The 19,330-nt window shown below is 42.7% G+C and overlaps 1 long non-coding RNA gene across 5 annotated transcripts in view; it reads right to left on the reverse strand.

Annotated features, from left to right (window-relative positions):
* Positions 1-19,330, reverse strand: part of LOC130153505 (uncharacterized) — a 193,618-nt gene that overhangs the window by 102,329 nt on the left and 71,959 nt on the right. For all 5 annotated transcript variants that reach the window (XR_008823418.1, XR_008823417.1, XR_008823416.1 and 2 more), the window contains one exon: positions 135-282. This is a non-coding gene — a long non-coding RNA (uncharacterized LOC130153505). The remainder of the gene's footprint in view (positions 1-134; positions 283-19,330) is intronic.

Raw genomic sequence — 19,330 nt, forward strand, 5'->3', positions numbered from 1 at the left:
ATGAAGAAAATGTTGGACAAGGGGAAAACATTTTGTTTTACGATTTCTACAGTGGATTTCCCTTGGATCTACCTACTCTTACAAATACTATAACATTTTAAGAAAGGTTTGAATCCGAAATGAAGGAGACTTACCAGACAGGACCAGAAGGAGCATCTCATGCACTGGAGAAGACTGTGATCAGAAGCAACAGAGAAGTCAAACTTTGCATCTTGGTAGAGTGCAGAGGACCACACAACAAACCCAGATCAACAGCATCGATAAGAGTAAAGCATGGAGGGCCTAGAAAGAAAAATCAGGACATTTTTTTTAAAAAAAACACACATCAGATTCACAGGTACAAGCCAAGGTCTCAGCTGCACAAGTAAAGAGGCATCTTAATATATTTTTAGCCTAACTTCCTAGTGAAGCGAGTGGCTGAGCACATATATATTAGCAATCCCTCTTAAATTATTTTGGAAATTTTAAACCACATTTGAAGAGGGGAGAAGAATTTCAGAGATACCCAAATCTGACTTGTCCCACCAGGACTGGAGGCCAGGGAGAAGAGAGAATTTATTAATACTCCCACTGAAGAGAAAATACAGTGCAGGCTCAGCCCTTACTGAACACAGAAGAATTCTTTTTTTTTTTAAAAAGGGGGGTCTGGACCCACATATCAAGCTCAGAGTTGTAAGCCGAGCCCAGGACACCAATCATACAATCATTTAGGTTGGAAAAGACCTTTAAGATCGTTGAGTCCAACCATAAACCTAACACAGCCAAGTCCACCACTTAACCATGCCCCTAAGTATCACATCTACGTGTCTCTTAAACAGTTCCAGGGCTGGTGACTCAATCACTTCCCTGGGTAACCAATGCACCAGAAAGACAGCTTCTAGCATCTTCCTACTGCACAGCGCACATCACTGCTGATCCGGACGCTCCCTGAGCTAGGCTCATCCCCAATTTGTTTCAGAAAAACGTTATGGATGTTGTAGGTCATTTACTAGCAAGGGAAGGATGATGCAAAAAAACCCAAAGCCAATAGAGACTGGACAGACAACAGTGCATTACTAGCCAAGCATGCCGAGAAATAAACGTGACGATTTTTATCAGAGTGCATCACAGTTTTTCATGGTAGTGCACAGAACTCAGTTTTACAGCAAAATTATTCTCAGCTTCTGCTTTCTTTACTCAAAGCAGCTGATCTCTCACAGAATCCTTTGGAAAACCACTCAGCTTTGCAGCTATCATTGCTTCTTCTGTCTTCCATCCTCCTCCCTTTTTCTAGGGAGGAAAATAAGAGCTTTGCTACCTGGGGACAACTTAACCAGATCATACAACTCATTCAAGTTTTATTTGTTTCCCTTGACTTCACACTCAGCTCACCAGCAACTGGATATAATGTCACCAGCGAGGCAAGCTGAGCAACAGCTGAGACGTGGTAGCAAACTAAGGAGAATGACAGGGCTGGGAAAGCCACCGTGCCCCAGGCTCAAGAAGACCTGGACCAGGGGACCCCAGAATTCACTCAAGATAACACCTTTGCTGTACAAGGAAAATAACCTCTCTTTTCCTAACACCCTGATTTTTTTTTTTTTGACATCTTCAGTGTCAATAGAAGCAGAGAAACATATAGAGTCTAACAAAACAAGCCTCTCTGCAAAACATCACATTTTCTAGTACAGCAAATCATAAACTTCACAGAGGACAAAATAAAGGAAGAGATCTCTATGAAGAAGATAACAGAAAATAGTGAAATCATCTTTTAAAAAAATATTGAAGAGAAGAAAATGAATCACGTTACATAATTTACTTTTAGATGCCTTGCAGAGAGGCTACCACAACCTCAGCACTGAAGATTCCCGTGAACCTGGAAGCAGTTACTGGCTGCATGTTATCCTGCCGCACTGAATTCCAAAGGGTGCTTGCACAGGGTGATACAGGAGGGGGAAGAGCATAAGCAGAAAAGAAACTCCTTGCCTAAAAGCCAATTCATACAGAAATATCATCTTGAAATTAACCTGTACTCATTTTTAAAGTGGAAATTTAAATAGAGTGATAATTTAAAAAAACTGGCATAAGCCTGCTTCTTGCTAGCTCAGCATTTAGAGATTTTCACCTATGGAAAGGTTCTATTTTGAGTAGGAACCCTGACAGCAACGAAGCTGAATAAGATTAAATTTGAATTAGTCAGAAAACCATCATACTTAGATGAGAACAAGCTTCTCCCAGAGTGTTTAAACTTCCTCTGAGATTTCCGAGGAAAGGACACTGCTCTGCGTTGTTTTTTATGGGAAAGTCAACAGCCTGAAGAAACATAATTATTGTTCATAACATCTATAAAAGATTTTATCAAAAAGTATCACATTGGCAGGGCATTTGAGGTTAAGCTCCTGATTTTAGTTTCCCCTTTAGCCTATTTCCAGTTGCTGGGAAAGCTCAATGAGGGATAGAAGTGTCCATGTGAACACATGCAAGTCGCAGAGCAGAAGAAAGGGAGCAGTGCTTTCCCCTGCCCCTGGAAACCACTCAGCCTTAAAAGAAACAGCCTCAGCCAGAATCCTGCGTGTTCCTGTGACTGGTCCACTTTGTGTCTGGTAAGAACAGAGCGCGTTTTAGGGCAAAGACCCCAGAAGTCAAGATCGCTTTAAAGTTAAATGTCCAGTGTTTCACAGAACCCAGCAAGGACAGCGGTGCCATCTCTTCATGCTACTTGTCTCTTTCCAAGAGGTCCCTGTGACCTTTAATTCCTCTACAGAGAGGCACCAGGGACTTCATTTTAAGCAATGCCATGAACAACTCCACCACCACAGCAGTTTCAAGTAGTGCTTCAGAGCCTAGAGCCCTCCTGAGAACCAAGAGCAGCTCTCTGGACCAGAGGCAGAATGGTACAGAGCCAGATGGGTGCTTGGTACAGCAGCAGCTAGCAGATGGTGAATAAAGAAAGGCAAGAGGACTACATAAGAAAGAGTTCACCTTCTTCATTTTGATTATATTTTTACACCCAGTCTTGCTGAATGCAATTATTTGTCCTGTTACAGAAGTACACGCTGCTCAGATGCAAGCTTCCCAGAGAAGAACTTGCACTGCTAAGTGGGTCAAAAGACTTTACTTAGAAGTCAGTAAAAATTATCACCCCAATGTGTTTTGTAGCCTAAATAAACACGAGTGACCACACACACCACCCAAGCCTCAAAAACCCCTACTACATGTAAATGTTTAACCCTATCCATAATTCTTATTACAAATCAAAGTATTTATTTTGTGAGAAATGATTCCTTCAATTTCTACCCTCAAAATACTAGTGTAAGCAAGCAGCTTACTTTTTTTTGCCAATGGGGAAACCAAGCTGCCAGAGGGATGAGGGACAAAAAAACAGGTGTGGAGCAAAATTCCATTCAAAGCAGTGATAATACTCAAAGCAACTAATTAACTGAATGCTCAAAATAATTCCATTAAGTAACTGAACACTCAAAAACAATTCCATTTCTACAGTAGCATCTGCTCCTGTGAACAGTCACATATTGAACCCCACTGAAGCTCAGTGAAGGAGATATTACTCCCATTTTACAGCTATAGATGCTGAGGCACAGAGCAGCGAAATGCTCATCGTCAGATCTTGCATTTGCGTGCCCCCTCATACTCCCTTGCTTCCTCTCTAGAAAACGTGGAAAGGAGACAGGAAAACTCTTCCCAGGCAAGCTGTGCCTCTGGGTAGGTGCAGGATCAGCAAGGCAGAGCTATGATGGCTGATCACAATCAGGAGTCCTGCAGGAGAGCGGAGGACCCCTTCCAGCTGCCCGAAGGGGAGACAGCTGCCAACAGCTGCTGGGGACAAAGCGCTACAAATGGTAATGCCAAAACAACATGCACAGGGCCATAAATACACAGGGTTCATTACTGTGCAATGCCCTCAACACACAGCGCTTCAGGAGGAGCAAGTTCTATTTCTACATCGCATGCTGGATAACCTGAGAACAGTCTGAGAACAAAACTACCTGGAAACTAACTCCTTTGTGAGACTCTATGAGTGACATTTGCCTCCCAGCCAGGGCACAGCTTCAGAGCTCCTCCACTCATGCCAAGTAAGGGGCAAACATTTTCATTTAAACATATTGTGTATTTCTTTAAATAAATAATAATAAAAAAATTTTCCTTTTCCCCCCCCCACCTGTTTTTTTTTTTTCAAATATGCCATCAAAATCTCTGGGTGGAATGTGCTTTCCTTTTGAAAGGAGCAAAATTCTTTGCATAGGTAGGAATCCAATTCAGTGACAGTGGAATCAGGCAGCAGTTCAACATCTTAAAGGAATATTTAGGAAATACAGGATAATTGTAAATATTGTAAATCATCCGTATTTCCAATTAAAGGATTGGGGGCGAGGGGAGCAGGTTTTGGGGAGTTTTTGTTTTAACAACATAACTCATCTGAAGAGCATACAAAGCCATCCTAAATTCCCCTTAAATTCTCAAGCCCAGTGTTTTCTACTAGCTAAACACAGCCTTAGTAAACGGGGCCATTCAACCCCATTCTAGGGACCACTAGGCTAATAGAGGTAAGTGGAGTTTAAACCAGATTAATAGATCCTAATGTCTGCACCTTGTTAACTCCAGCATTTGGATTACTCTAAAAAGGCCACCCGTATCTGCTAGCAGGGCACATGCCAGTGGGGAAATGGCTCATGGAAGACCTGAAACAAGGGCAATGACCAAAGCATGCTCAACAGCTTCTAACACAAACATTGCCTGCCGTTTCCTGTAATGCCCTGATGCCACTGGGAAGTAATGATGCAGGCAGGCAGAGGACAGGAGACGCCAGGAGGCTTCAAGAGCTCCAAAGAGACAGCAGGGGACCCTGTGGATTGATCTTAGTTGCCATCATGCCTGAAGCATCCCAACCCTCTGCAGCAGCTCCTGCCGGTAGTGCTGGGCCATCACAAGTACATACAAGTGCTTATCTCTCTGCCAGCACAGGTCACTCTCTGGGTCTTGGTCCTTTATCCCCAAGTTCAATGACACCCACCCACGCTGAAGCGATCGCTGCAGCTGTGGTCAGCAGCGCTACGTCTCCTGTGTGCAGGTAATAACTAATTACTATGGTATTAACTCTCAAGAGACATAATAATCCCTATAAACTTCGTTTTCCTCCATTCCAGGAGAAATTTATTTGGCCTGGCCTTTTTCTAGCAAGTATTTAGCATCCTGTGTGCACATATTTAAAAAGAATTCCTAACAAATCACTCAACTGAAAATAATTTCCCCCGAGGAGGGAGCGAGAGAACAAACACGCACCAGATGTGAGTCACACTGTTCACTGCACTCCTGGAAGGCACTCGGATACTGTGATGCTGAAAACAGTGGAGGAATCGAGGTGGGACACAATTAGCCATGTTGTATTAAATTGATTTTTATTCAGTTTTCCTACCAGGTTCATTGCTGCAAAAACAGAAGGAATGAGGTTTCATGAAGTGATTTACAAGGTGAGGGGATGGCAGAACAAGGTAAAGAAAAGTACTAGTACCAGTCTTCTTGTTTATATTCATCTTTGCTCTGTTTCAAAACTTTTACATACCAACAGCTTTGTATGTGAATTTCTGGTTATTGCTATAAAAATATTACTGCTACTTTTTTTGTATCTACTCTGTGGGAGTTTAGTTTTTACTGGTCTTAGATGAAAAGGTTGCAGTTAATGTTGTCTAACAGATAAGATTTGGGAAAGCTATTCACACGAAACTGCTTTCTATTAAACTGACACAATATTATTGAAACAATGAAAAAAATGGATTTTTTTGAATTTCTGCTTTGGGATTTTTTCTGTTATTTTGGAACGCTGACATTTCACTTATTTGCAACACTTCCACTTTTCTATTTTTACATGAAAACATCACAAAATCAATTACAAATAAAACTTCTGATGAAGATTATTCTTTGGGGCAAATTATGAGATTGAATTAAAATATTGTTTTACTGTAAATCAAGATTACAACAGAACAAATCCACATTTGGAAATACCATGGGTTAACATAGAAAGGGTAAGAAAACTTGATTGTAAAGAAAATAATAAAATAATGAAACTCAAAAATGCCTGATTTTCCACAAGGAAAAATTTCAGAAAGTATTTTGTAGGAATTTGGGGTGAAAAATAATGAAACATCAATACTCCCTGTGAATAAGACCTACGTAAATCATTCCTCTGTTCCTTGATACATGACAACACAGAGGAAAGATGTACATTAGGGTGCTGGCCTGGAATATGGGACATTTCTATTCAAATTTCCAAATGGACAGAGATTTCTGGTTTGACTATGGGCTTTTCTATGTCTCAGTCACCAAGGCTGTGAAATGCAATAAGAAAACACACTGCCTGTTCCCTACTACACTTGCTATGATAATAAGGTGGCATAAGAATTCCTTGGATATATGCCAGTTCCTTCTAGCCACACTCACCTGCTCCCAACAGTAAAATGTTTACTGATAATAATTACAAGCTGAGATTATCAAAGCTGCCTGGGGGATTGGGATGCCCATGGGAACTGGCAGCACAGAAGCTCTCCGCCTATGGATTTTGCTGAAACTCTGATTGATTTTGCCACTCCACCCCAGCAACATTTCAAATGCATGCATGCAGAACAGCAAGAATATTTACAAAGGTAACATCTTCGTGGTGGCTACGCAGAGAATCCCGTTGTGCTAGAGGTTTTATAAACAGAGTAAATAAGAATGCTTGCTCCAAAAAAAAACTGTATTGCGGTTCAGGCATGCACCTTTGAGCAGGGACAGTTCCCCACTACCTCCATGCAGAAAATTTGCAACTTTGAAGCACTTGAAGGGTCACATGAATTCCAACAGCCTGTTCACAGGATGCTGCTCTACAACTATGAAAGTAACTTCTTCCTGCTCCTTTCCAAAAATCAAATCTCAGTCCAAATTCCCTATGCAGAGAAAAAGCCTTTGTAGATTATCACCTTCTCCATCAACAGAATTGTTGATGCTGGTTTTGCAGCTGATAAGCTAATCAGCTGTTGTCCAGCCAGATGAGATTTTCTGTCAGGTGGAGGTACAGAAAGTTTTCCAGTGAAGAGCAGCAGTGTGGGGAGGGCACTGACTTACAGCACTGTCCTTTGCTAGAATAAAAGCTTTCCTGAGGAATAAGTGTCAAACTAGTCATGCCCAGAGGTGGAGAAACTGTTGCTGTTGCTTTGTGGTTTTATTCTGACCCTTCAGCCTTCCCCAAACCCAGTGGCTATAGACAGAGCAGAGCCTAGAAGAAAACTCCTCCTGCCAGAGGTGAAGGGAGGGATGCTGAAAGGGAGAGGAGGGCCAGCAGCACATCCCCAGCTGCGACAGAGATTTTTCACTTTTCACACATGTGAATCCTGGCTCAAATCTTCAGCAACAGCCCAAGCTTTAGCTACCTCAGAGGCCGATTTCCTACCAGTCCTGGAAGAAACGAGGGGCCCAGTGCCCCTCAGAGAATGAGAGGGCTCCAGGTTTATAAACCAATTCGTCTGAAGAGAGCTTTCCACCACAGACCCGCCCCACTCAAGATGATCTGGATGGTACATCAGGCATCATTAACCCTGTGCCCCGGGCATGGGCACAAGCCAGTCACACTGTTCACTACAGTCTTTGTCAAAGACATGAAAGCTGTCGGAGCTTTGTGTTCTGTTCTGACACTCAGGTACCTTGACCCTCCTTTTGCACTGTGGCTATTTCAGTTTAATGGAGAGGGAAAGCTCTCCCACAGCTGCAGATGCCTTTTAATCCAATTTTTATATTTCCTATTCTTTCATTATTGCTATGGATTCTGGAAGCTTCTTGCTGCAGTTACACAGCCCTCTGATTTTGGAGGCAAGGAAGCTTTATCCAGGGCAGCAAGTGAACAAATAAATCTAGTGCTGCTTTGACCAAAGGGAGGAGAGGGAGAAGGCTGGAACTAGACTGTTCATCCCAGCCTTGTCTCCTACTTTGCTTCTCCTCCCTCCAAGCCAGACCCCAGGGAAGGCTCATGTTCACCATCTCTCCTCTGCTTTTCTTGCAGAGCACACAGCAAAAGCAAAGCCCTCCCCTTCTGTGTAGGAGCAATTTGTTTACACTTCCCAGCCTCTCAGAGGGTAGGAGAGGGATGAGATCCTCTCTTTGTTCTTTATTGCTTGGGAAATTTGCATAAGAAGAGACTCTTTGTTATTTAAACACTCATCTGCTCCCACTGCTTAGTCTCATTTTGAAGTCATAATCCTCTATTAGCCACGTGTCAATCTCAGTGCTGGAGGGATGCCCTGGAGGTCAGACTGCAGTTCAGGAGCCCAGGTTTGAGCCTCCATGTGCATGGGAATCTGCAGGCTTAAAGGTCCTCCTTCTGAAATTTAAAGGTCCTCCTTCTGAAATAGGCAGGTGTAAATCCTGGGACCAATTCTGGTATCACTACTGCTGTGCCAGAGCCAGGCGAAGTCCAGTGCAGTGACAAGCAAGGCTGTCCCCTAGCTGGCAGGGCACTGGGCAATCGCCCATCCCCAGCCAGCCACCCCAAAGAGCTCCAGAGCAAGGTGCACCCAAAGCACCGGGGACAGCCGGTGCCGGACACAGCACCCATAAGCTCGAAGCGGGTCTTTCATTACCTCAATGACCTTGTTCAGACCGAGAACAAGCCAGGAGCATTACTGGCCAGATCTAAAGACGTCTTCCCCAGCACAAGCAAGAACTTCATTTTCCTCACACGTAGACAGGAGCGAGGAGCAACTCCTTTGAAATCAGTGGCATGAAGTCAGTGAGAGAAATCAGACCCCCTGAGTGCTGATGGAAGCAGCAAAAGTTTCCAGATTACATTTTTAATACCTAGTAAATATTTATTCTGTATTTCATTTCACATAGGAACACTGAATAAAGTCGATTTTCAATATACAACAGCAACAGACTCAGTCCTGCTACAAGGAAATGAAATGGTCTTGTTATGGTATCTGGGAAACCTTTTTTCAACTAAGGAAGGAACACAGAGAGCTTAATTAAATACGTTAGTAATCACAAGGTAGTTAAATGTCAATTGGTCATTAAAATATGGAGTGTAATAAAAGCCTAAATAATTGTTGAATTTTGAACATAAGTGTATGCAGCAGCATGGGTAAAGTATTTTCTGTTAAAAGGTGGCGATTTTCTTCTGGAAAACTGCCACCATTTTATATTTTTCTGGTTTAAATTTTCATTAAGATTTCTAGAGCCTTCTGCCAAAATCATTGTCAGAGTCCTGGTCTTGAATTAATATTATTATACCATGTCTGACATACCTTATTTCTGAAAATAAAAACCATTAAAGTAGCATTTGCTTTTGCTAAAAATTTTGCAGAAATTTTCACTAGAATCTAATTCTGAAAATTCAGAATAAATTTTAATTTCTTCATAGAATTGTTGCTCCTCTTTTGACTAGTGTTATTTATATTGTTTATGGCATCTAAAAATCCCCTTCTCTAGACCACTGTCAGGACGGAGTTTGATCATCCCAAAGAAGAGTGGATTGTTTCTAAAAGCAGCCCATGGCATCATGGATAATTTCATCTGACATGAAGCCACAGTCTCTGTGACTTCAGTTGTGGGTAGCAAGAGCCTCTAGGATGGGGGCTATAGAAGCACACAAAGAAAGGGATTTTAATGACTGGTGGTTATTCACAATTCTTTCCAATTCTACTACACACACAGAGGGGGTTTTGGGGGAAGGGGAAAATAACCAAAAACAACCAACCACCACAAACATGTTGGCTTTTCAGGTGATTTATTTAGGACCAAAGAAAACTGCCAGCCTGGAATTGACTTCTAGCTGTCTGCAAGCAAATGCAACATGGGAAATGCCAGTACAACACATAGTCCCAGAACAGCCCTTTATCCACATCGTCCCACTTTGCAGAAGACATTTTTCCTCATAAGACGAGGTACTTGCATGGTCCAAGTGTCCCCAGTTAACCTCAGAGACAACAATCCACCCGTGGAGTGCATTTGAACAAGTTGGAGCTAGAGCAACAGTTTAGTAGCACCAGTCCATGAGGAAATCTTGTCCATCCCCTCTCATTTTTGTACTTTACATTACACATAATCTTTTAATCTTCTGCTGAGTTTTTGTGAATTTGCCATTTGTGAGGATTTATCCCCATTTTCAAGTAGGGTATAAATAACATCCTGTCAGAAGGGGTTAATAATACAAAAGAATACTTAAAGGACTGGACAAAAGCTACACAACATATCCTGCTTTCTGATTTACTATCAGCTGATCTAACCACTAGTGTTCACTGCTTCTAAAATACCAAACAAACCATGAAATTAAAAATCCCCTGTGCCCTACCTTTAGTACACCGAAGAAATCAAAGGATCCCTACAGGGGCTTAATTCCTTACTGGTAAAGGGAAATAGCTTTTATTTGAAAATGCTTTTTGAAGGAAAAATCCTGTATTTGGCATGAGGAGGGAAAAGAAAAAAAAAAAAAAAAAAGATAGCTTAGCTGTTGTGATTTAGTTTAAAATATACCAAGTTATAAAAGGTACAAGCTTGGCATTGCTCCTTCAGAAGTTAAATATTTCTGACCCATGGAAAAAACCCGAAAATCTAAGAACATCTTGATCCCAAAGGTAATCCTAAATTATTTTGGATTTTAGGAGTCACATAATGGCAGTAAATTTTCAATGCTGTAAAGTGACTAAAATGGAAACCTGAAACACAATTAAACCTCCCGATGCCTGGCCCCAGGCAGCCCAAACACGGTCTTTCTTTTTGACTGGGTAGCTTATCCACTTTTATCAATCATGCCCATTTCCACGTTCAGTCTGGTCCAGTAATTAAGAACGTGTTTCTACCTTCACACAGTGTTGCTCTGTTTCCCTGCATCTTGCTTCATGCACGAGGTATGCATGAAAGTATAGGTATATACATATATATATATAGGTAGCAATACCTACATATATATATATATATACACCTATATACGCATATCGGTAGCGATGCTGATAGCCGGGCCTGTCTAAGCGTGGGGTGCAGCTGCTTCTGTTCTCATTAAGTCAAACCTATGTCCTGGCCTCTACTGGTGTGTACTGGATGGACATAGGCAGGATGCTCAGGGAAACAGAAATTACTTTTAATACAGAGAACTTTCTTGCATCAAAGGAAACAGAATTTTTTCACCAAAAAAAAAATTCAACATGATAAATAACCCAAATCCGTTGTGGAAGGAGGCAATAAATGCAGATCTCCGGCATCCACCTCCTGATGTGCAAGTAAAATCAACTACCTACCAGATCTGCAAATGCCTCTGGCTGCTCTGTAGGCTTTAAGTTCCACGCCACCACTAATGACTGCGAGGAAGAGTTTTGTTTGAATACACTATGTCTAACTTAATCTTGCTCCCACATTTGAACAAGGCAGGACTCCGTAATTTCCTGACCTCTGCTGCTATTCAGGGCTGATGCACCGCTTGGAGCCTTCAGTGTCACGTAGGGACTGGACTTGACACATCCGAATGACCCACAGAAACCTGACATAGAAAAGGCTCAAAAACATCAGATCAAGCTGATTTAATTGGGAGAGAAAGGGGACACCACTGAGTTGAAAAGATTTGGGGGCAGAAGCTCAGTGGTTGGCCACACAGTAAATAAGGATAAAGCAAGGAGGGTGATGTAACTGATGTTTCACATGGGTCAAGGAAAGTGCCGTTATGTTGCAGATCATGCCCTGGGATAGCCCTTTCACGGCTGTGTTTTATACATGCCTGTGGGATTTAGCATGTGCATTTAACTGTTTTAAGAGCTTTGGGATCTCCTAGGAAGGTTTCATGCTACCAAAAGTCATTAAAAGAACTACTCGGCACACCCATATGTCAAAGGATTGCACAGCAAAATACCCAGTTGAACTACAGGCAAGGACAGAAATCTAGTCTATTTTTCCATCATCACGGGTGCATAAATACCGTGCAAGTTTACATGCAGACTCGGACATTACCTATTCCAGTTATACCTCCTCCATCTGAGTTTAGGAGAATTACTATGTTGTCACTTGACAAGCTTGTAGATCGCTTGTAACCCAAGGTGTATTTGTGATGTGCCTATGATTGAAAACCAAAACCATCAATCCCCTCCAGTGACCAGCTCAGTCCAAGAGGAAACCTGAAGTGAGCCAGACTACAGGCACTCCACAGAGCACCACAAAGCTAATACCTGCATAGAAAGAATTAATACTGAAACAAATAAAGAAGTCTGGTTTAGCTGTGTAATGTTGAAATATTAATACTGTTGGCAGAGAGAGTACATGAACCTATTATTTTGCAAAGTGTGGCTAAATATAGCGAAGGCAAACATTGAATAAGTAACTCGAGAATGCAGTTCTTTAACTGGATTTTTATGAGGCCTGTTGCCAGACACACAGATTGCTTATTCCATTCTGCTTCTATAGCTGGAACAGATTTTCCATAAACAACCTGTTAGGCAGTTTTTAAGTGTAGGGAAAATGTATTTTGAAATCCTAGATAACTTCATTTCTAACTACGAAGGCGTATCTACCGAGTTGAGAAATAGGAAACATGGTTGGTTTCATCAGTGGAAGAGGTTTGACTTCAGGATCTACAGAGAGTGAAATATAGCAGAATTGTTCTGAATTAACTTCTTACAACAGTAAGGCCAAGAGAACTTGACAAGAGAGCCCCAGTCTAAACTAGTATGAAACAGAGTAGCTCCACATAACTACCACCACCGATACAATTTTCTGTGTACGTCTTTCTCCCTGTATTGCTTGCACATAAAATCTTGCATGAAGGGATCTCTGCAAAGTATGCAAGAAATAAGACATATTTGTCATTCCATCCCCACATTTATTGTTAATCTAAATTCCTTTTGAGGAGGGAAAACATCAATTGCAGAACAAGGAAAAGCAGAAAGTCAAATCTCATTATGCAATCTGTGAAAAATGCCTTGATCAATGCAATGGAGCCTTAACAATTGCATAGAGTTAAATAATTCTCGGCATCTCGGCAAGTGCTAAATTCATTTGGCACACCCTTGAATTTCAAAAGAATTCATAAAAGAGAAGAACTAACACAACAGTGGACACAGCCTATCAGGTTATCAGTGACTCGAGCCATACGCTTTAAGCAGGCATTAAAGGCTGCATACATCAGACAATAAGCTAACAACATTGTTTTCTTTCATGTTCCAGACTGCAGGCAAAGGACTGGGATTCAGTTCCCTCTTCTACTTAATGGTATTTGAAGTCGCAGTTCTCAAGAACACATCAAACCACCAAGCAAGCCACAAATGCCCCAGGGCTCTTGCTCTCCAGATGTGGCATCTGGGCTGCCCATAATATGCCAGACTGCCCGACGCAGGGAAGAGGCATGCTTTCTCCCTTGCTGAATATTTAAGTGTTGTACATGAAGTACAACTACTGAGGCAGGAGTTCTCACCTTCGTTCACACAGATGAAAACTCTGCTTACGTCCTCACTAGCGAGGAAGTCTTCTGTAAAACAATTCAAGCAGGTTTGAACCCATTCAGCCAGAGGAAAGGATCGAAATTAAGCCTCTCCAACCATAGGCAGGGCGGCTGTAAGGAAAAACTGCATTTTAAAGTAATCTTCTACATGAATAGAAATGCTCAAGTAATTACATAATGATCAAAGATGCATTTCAAGGGTTTGGGTTTTTTTTTTCCCTTTTCTTACAATGACAGTGAATAAAAGAGGATTTTGTCAAAAGTGGAATTTTGTAAATTTGCATAAGCCTGTAAGAGTACACAGCTGTTTGGCCACAAGGATTTGGCATTTGCTTCTACAGAACAGAAGAAAGCTCACTATGCATACAGCCAGTTCCACACACTTTTGTTGTTGTTTGCCTGTTTTAATTGTTTGCTGCTAACCACAGACAATACTCTGCATGGATGGACCTGCAGACTGTCTCTGTATAGCCATTTTTATATTCTTAAATCAGCAGCAAATATGATGGGTTGGGAAATACCAGGAAACTGATGTACTCCTTGCTGGAAGATGGAGTTTGTAGACTGTGATCCTGCAACGGAGTTGTAGGGTCATTTCTGCCATTCACCCTTAATCAGGCCAGAAGTCCACAAAGCCATGTGGGCTAGTTTTAAGTTAAAGCAACACAAAATGGCCACGTGTGATCTTGAGAGGTTCAAAGAGGACCTGTGACTGCTGCTGTTTGAACACAGGCCACCTACATCCCTCATTTTCACCATGACAGAGACTTCCTCCCCCCTTCACCTGGGGAAATATAAAGCAGAAGATTACAGCTATTACAACCACCTCTTGTTTGAACCAAAGTTCAAAACTTGTCTTCTTTAATCAATCTTCCAGCAAACTAAGAGGGCTGTAAATTTCACTTTCATGGAATCAAAGCACTAGGGCTAAATCAGAGTTTTTCCCTCTGATACCTTTCTCAAAGCAAAGCACAAGTGAAGGAACTCAGATGAGAAAGTTAACTGAGCTGACGACACAAGCCACAGCACTTTGAGGAAAGCAAAAGGCAAGAGGTAGTAAAACATCTTGGCTCTAATACCATAAGCTGGCGAAGCACTTTCGGCAGTCAGATACAATGAATATTCAGCAATCTCTGGGTATCGTGGCATAGCAAAGTGCTTCTGTCAGGGGAGCCATTTCTGTGGCTGAGGTGAGAAAATAATAGATGTCCACTTGGCAGAGGTAGCCACAGACATGTTAACTCAGAGCACATAGGTCTCCCTGGGTAGTATCCAGCTGGAGATTATTAATGAGTCTATTAATGAGTGTTTCTACTGCAATGGAGTAGGGAAGATTTTAGCCTACGCATTGCAAGTAACCCTCGGGATCAGAAGTTCAAGAGAAAAAAGAAAAGGAACATTCATAAACAGGAATAAGAGCAGAGACTCATCTAAATATATTGTGCTATTATACAACACCCACAAACATACATAGAAACGCCTTTTTTTCTTCCACAGAGCCAGTCACAGACAGTAAAGAGCTCACAAATGCACAAACAGAAAGATAGTTTCATAAATACTGCTAGCATGAAACCATCTGAAATAGCCAATTTCTTTCACCACCTTCATAATAGTCCAGACATAATTTAGTCTGGATTTCTTCCAGTCCAGATTCACTAATGATACCACGGACTATAAATGGCCCTTCAAACAGCAAGAGTAATGGGTAGCACAAGACCTGGTCAAAGGGAACAGTTTGCAAACAATTTGTGGATCTGTGTCAAATTTAAGGGCATATTGTAATAATTTTGGACATTTACTAAAGTTGAAGAAAGCAAAAAAAGTGCTTGCCTCTACAGATTTAAAGAACTAAGTTCATTCTTTATGTTGTCATGATTTAACTCTACACAACCGTTTTATTCCTACTTTTATTGTATACCCAAGCATACCTCTCCCACAGAAAGCACTTATCTAGCTGTTGAATTCCCAGAAGTCCAAGGTAATGGATCATATGTGAATGGAGACTGAAGAAAAAACTGTGTTTATTAGTTTCTGATGGGCTGCAGTAGGAACTTGATTAGAAAATAACAACCATCACACAGTACCTGGCAGAAGTTTGTAACTCAGTGTCCTGTCACTTGCAGCCAAAGCAGACGAGACATATCCAATCCTACAGAAAATAAAGATGTTCAGGACTCAGCCACCTTCTCCCCCTGTACAGTACCACACTACTGCTATGTTTTCTGCCATTCCTCTCTATCCCATATGATTCCTTTGCATAGTGGCTGCATGGCAGCCTTGCCTGTACTACTGCAAGGCTCCAGGTGTTGGTCAACCCTCTCTCATTTCTCGCTTGCTGTCCTGAGCTGCAAAATCTGTGCTTTCCAGAGGGTGAACAAGCTCCTTGACTGCTGTAACATGTCCTCTCTAGATGCTTGGCCCAGTAGATGAAATAGCAGGAGTTACAGGTGCTTGATACGCTCAGCTCTACAGAAGTTCAGCACTCAGTTTCTTCTGTACTCTCCCCCACTAGTTTGCAACCATCTCATGACATTAGCCTTGTTTGTATTGCACTGGTCCTTCTTTCTTCCTCTTCCTTTCTTTTGGTATCAATCAGCTCTTAACCTCATCTTCTCTAAAGGAAATATAAGAAAGCACCGAGTCATGCTCTGCTTTCCTGGAGAAGACAGACATTTTCTGCATTACTCTCCATTAATTTGCAAGCATTGCACAGAACTGGACCAACATAAACCATCCTTCCATCAGCTCAAGCACATCCCCAGAGGCTGGGATATTTGTAGTTAAAGATAGCTGTTATCAATAAGAAACTTGTCTCCCTTCCCCCTCACTGTACTCAGAGCATCTCTGGAAGCAGCTCAGTGCTGCAGAGAGACATGACTTCAGAGAGCAAATTGATTAGAAGAAATTTTATGTTAAAGCAGGGATGAAGAGGAGGGACAGGGAGAGACTAGAGGCATCTGCAGGATTCTCCCGGGACCACACAGGGGGATGTCTGAGCTAGTGCTGTACCCAGTCCCTGCAGTGGTGCCTCTGCAGAGCACCAGGTGAGTTCCACAATGCAGCAATCCACCCTGCCAAGCCTCCTGCCTGGCAGCTCCCTGCGGCACAGACGTGTCTCCAAACAGAAAGATGTATCCACCACCACAAAAACTAGATCTCACCAAGTCGTCTTAACATTAAGCATCTGAGAGGTAGAGACAGAAAGCTTTTCCTTGCTAATACATTTGCTGAGCTGCAAGATATCCTGAGAAAGAAGAGGACTGAACTGCAAGCTCAAGGTGCTGGACTAACACCAGTGCACTAGGGTAGGGTTCACATCTCTCAAGTCTGTAAGTACCAGGGATGTGCAAAATAAGAGGCTTCCTCCACTCCAGCACCACCTGGTTAGCACAGAGACCATTCCACAGAAGCATCGAGTGTGACATACTCCATCATTGGCAACTGCCAGGCTGCAGGTACGACCTTTTCTGTCCTACACACTAGAGGATTAAACCCATCTGAGGACAGTGAAGAGTGTTTCAGACACGTGCAAGGGAACTCTCTAAGGACCTTAGTATATCTATTTGGGCTGCCTGAGAGGTCTTCATTGCTGTCATTACCCACGCTGTGTAGACCCACAAGAACTCAGGTAACGTCTGCACAGCTTTGTTACACAGTCCTACCTACCACAATGCTGGAGTTCTCTGGCAGCCAGTGGACCTGTGCTACAGTCCCATCCTCTCCCAAAGGACAGAGGCACTCAGAAAGGCACCACAACACACAAGCTGGCACACAGCAGTCCTGTCAATGCAGCAGCGTGGACACTAGCACCAAACTGCTGCAAAAACGTCTGACGGCTAGCAAGATCCAAGCAAGTTAATTTAAAGCTGTCTATGCTGCAGCACAGATATATCCAGAGAAGCAGCACCACAGGGAAATGTATGCAGTGTTGACACCATCTAGGAGGATGGTGAATGGTGAAGTAGCTGCTCCATTTCTGTGCAGGACGGCCTCAAATGCAGGATTCACATCCAGCAAACAATAAAAAGAAGGCAAAAAAAGTATGGGACTGTGTGTTGCTGATTTATCTGCAGCCTGCACATTAACAGCATCTTCTCTGGAGCCCTTTTAGCCTACCAAATGGTTCTGGCTCATACACAACCTCTCCTTTCCTCCAAAGGGAGGAGGAGGAAGGAATGAGAGGGAACATCTGTGGCTAGGCCAGGGTTTTACAGTGCAACTAGGACAGGGAAGTAAAGCCAATAAGAGCCATCAGTGCTGGCAGCATCAGAGGCAGCATCAGATCTTTGGTGGAGACTCTTTTGTAGTGGACAAATAGAGAACATGCCAGTGAGGAGCTGTCAGGTCAACACCCTACATCCCTGTTATGAGGGATATTAGGCACCCCCAAGCCATACCAACAGGTACGCAACAAGTTAACAGACCTGAACAAGAGCTGTCTTGGTTCACTTGCTAAGACTCTGTTGCTTGTGAAATGAAACACTATAGATCTAGGATGATGAAGGACAAAACACAGCAGACAGTGTCATAAATCCTCTATAAAGGTGCCTGAGTACTTAGATGCTATCAATGTACTCTCAATCACAGTGGAAGAATCATGCCTTCAAACATGAGGGTTCAGCAAGGTTACCATGGGAAATTCCAATAATCCTCTCTGAAAAGCCTCAGAACCGTAAGCTCAGGAGAAGACCACAATGAATTATACAAGAAAAACTTCTGTAAATGACTCAACAGTCCTGCTGAGAGGCCATATCTACAGCAGTTTCAAATCACACTAGAAGTTCAACTGACAAAGCAACTTCCTCGAAATTCACTTCCATGGAGACAGGCTGGTGTCTCCAAGCACCACAGACAACAGAAAAAACACTGAGCTGTACGTGCTGCATCACACTGTCAGGTCCAGTGGATGTGGGAGCAGGAAGCCAACTTCACTAGAAAGGGCAATAAGGTTTATGAACTCTTTATTTCCCTGTAACACACATTGCCTGGTTAAAGCAGGGGCTTTGTCAATCGCTTTGAAGCTGTGCCACTCCAGCAGAATTTTGCACAAATTCTAGTATTTATCTGCTGAGAAATTGTAGTATTTCAGTAGCACAGAGGGAGCCCAGCTGCATGCCAACATCTCTGTTAAAGCTGATACCTGCTACCACACCGCTGCTTTACCTCTATGAGGAGCACGTCCATGACATGGAACTGTCAAGGGCATTCTCCAGTTACCAGGCTGGGCCTTGGGAGGCTTGATGCTCCTGAAGTAGAAGACAGTAAGTCTTCTCTGCCACAAGCATATTCCCCACTCCTGAAAAAAATACTTTGCGAAAAAGACAAACTTCTACCAAACTCTGCAACATCTCTGGTATTACCAGCCACTTTCTTAGCCACGGGTTCCAGACACCTACAAGGCTCCTCTGAACGATGTGAGTAATGTAGGGGCTGTGGCAGATGCTGCTGTGAGACACTGTGGAAGGCATTCAGCTGTGACAGCAATGGGAGCTGTACAAGTGGAAGACGCAGAGCTAATTGAGTAGCCTTATGGATATTTATGTTACCCATAAAGGCCCACAAGCATCAGTGACTGCATCAAATCAGGTCACAGTGCCAAGGGGAGCTGCAGGAGGACTTTGCTCTTTTTCAGGCGTGAGTGAACGAGTGCATACATGTCTCGGGCACTTCATGGGAAGCCGACCTTTAATGGGTTGGGAGAGAACTCTGTTCATCCTGCTGAACACAGACGTTCCCTTCCCTCCCCTCCATGCAGATCAATGTGACATCTGGATAGAAGTTATCCCTATTCCTTCCGACTATGCCATCAGGGCCAGTTACTGCCGCACCAGCTCTCTGCAGCTCAGACAGCAGCTGCCTCCTGGTGAGGGGCCCAAGAAGAGAAGGAAA

The sequence above is a fragment of the Falco biarmicus genome, chromosome 8 (genome assembly GCF_023638135.1).
Source record: "Falco biarmicus isolate bFalBia1 chromosome 8, bFalBia1.pri, whole genome shotgun sequence".
Taxonomy (NCBI): domain Eukaryota; kingdom Metazoa; phylum Chordata; class Aves; order Falconiformes; family Falconidae; genus Falco; species Falco biarmicus.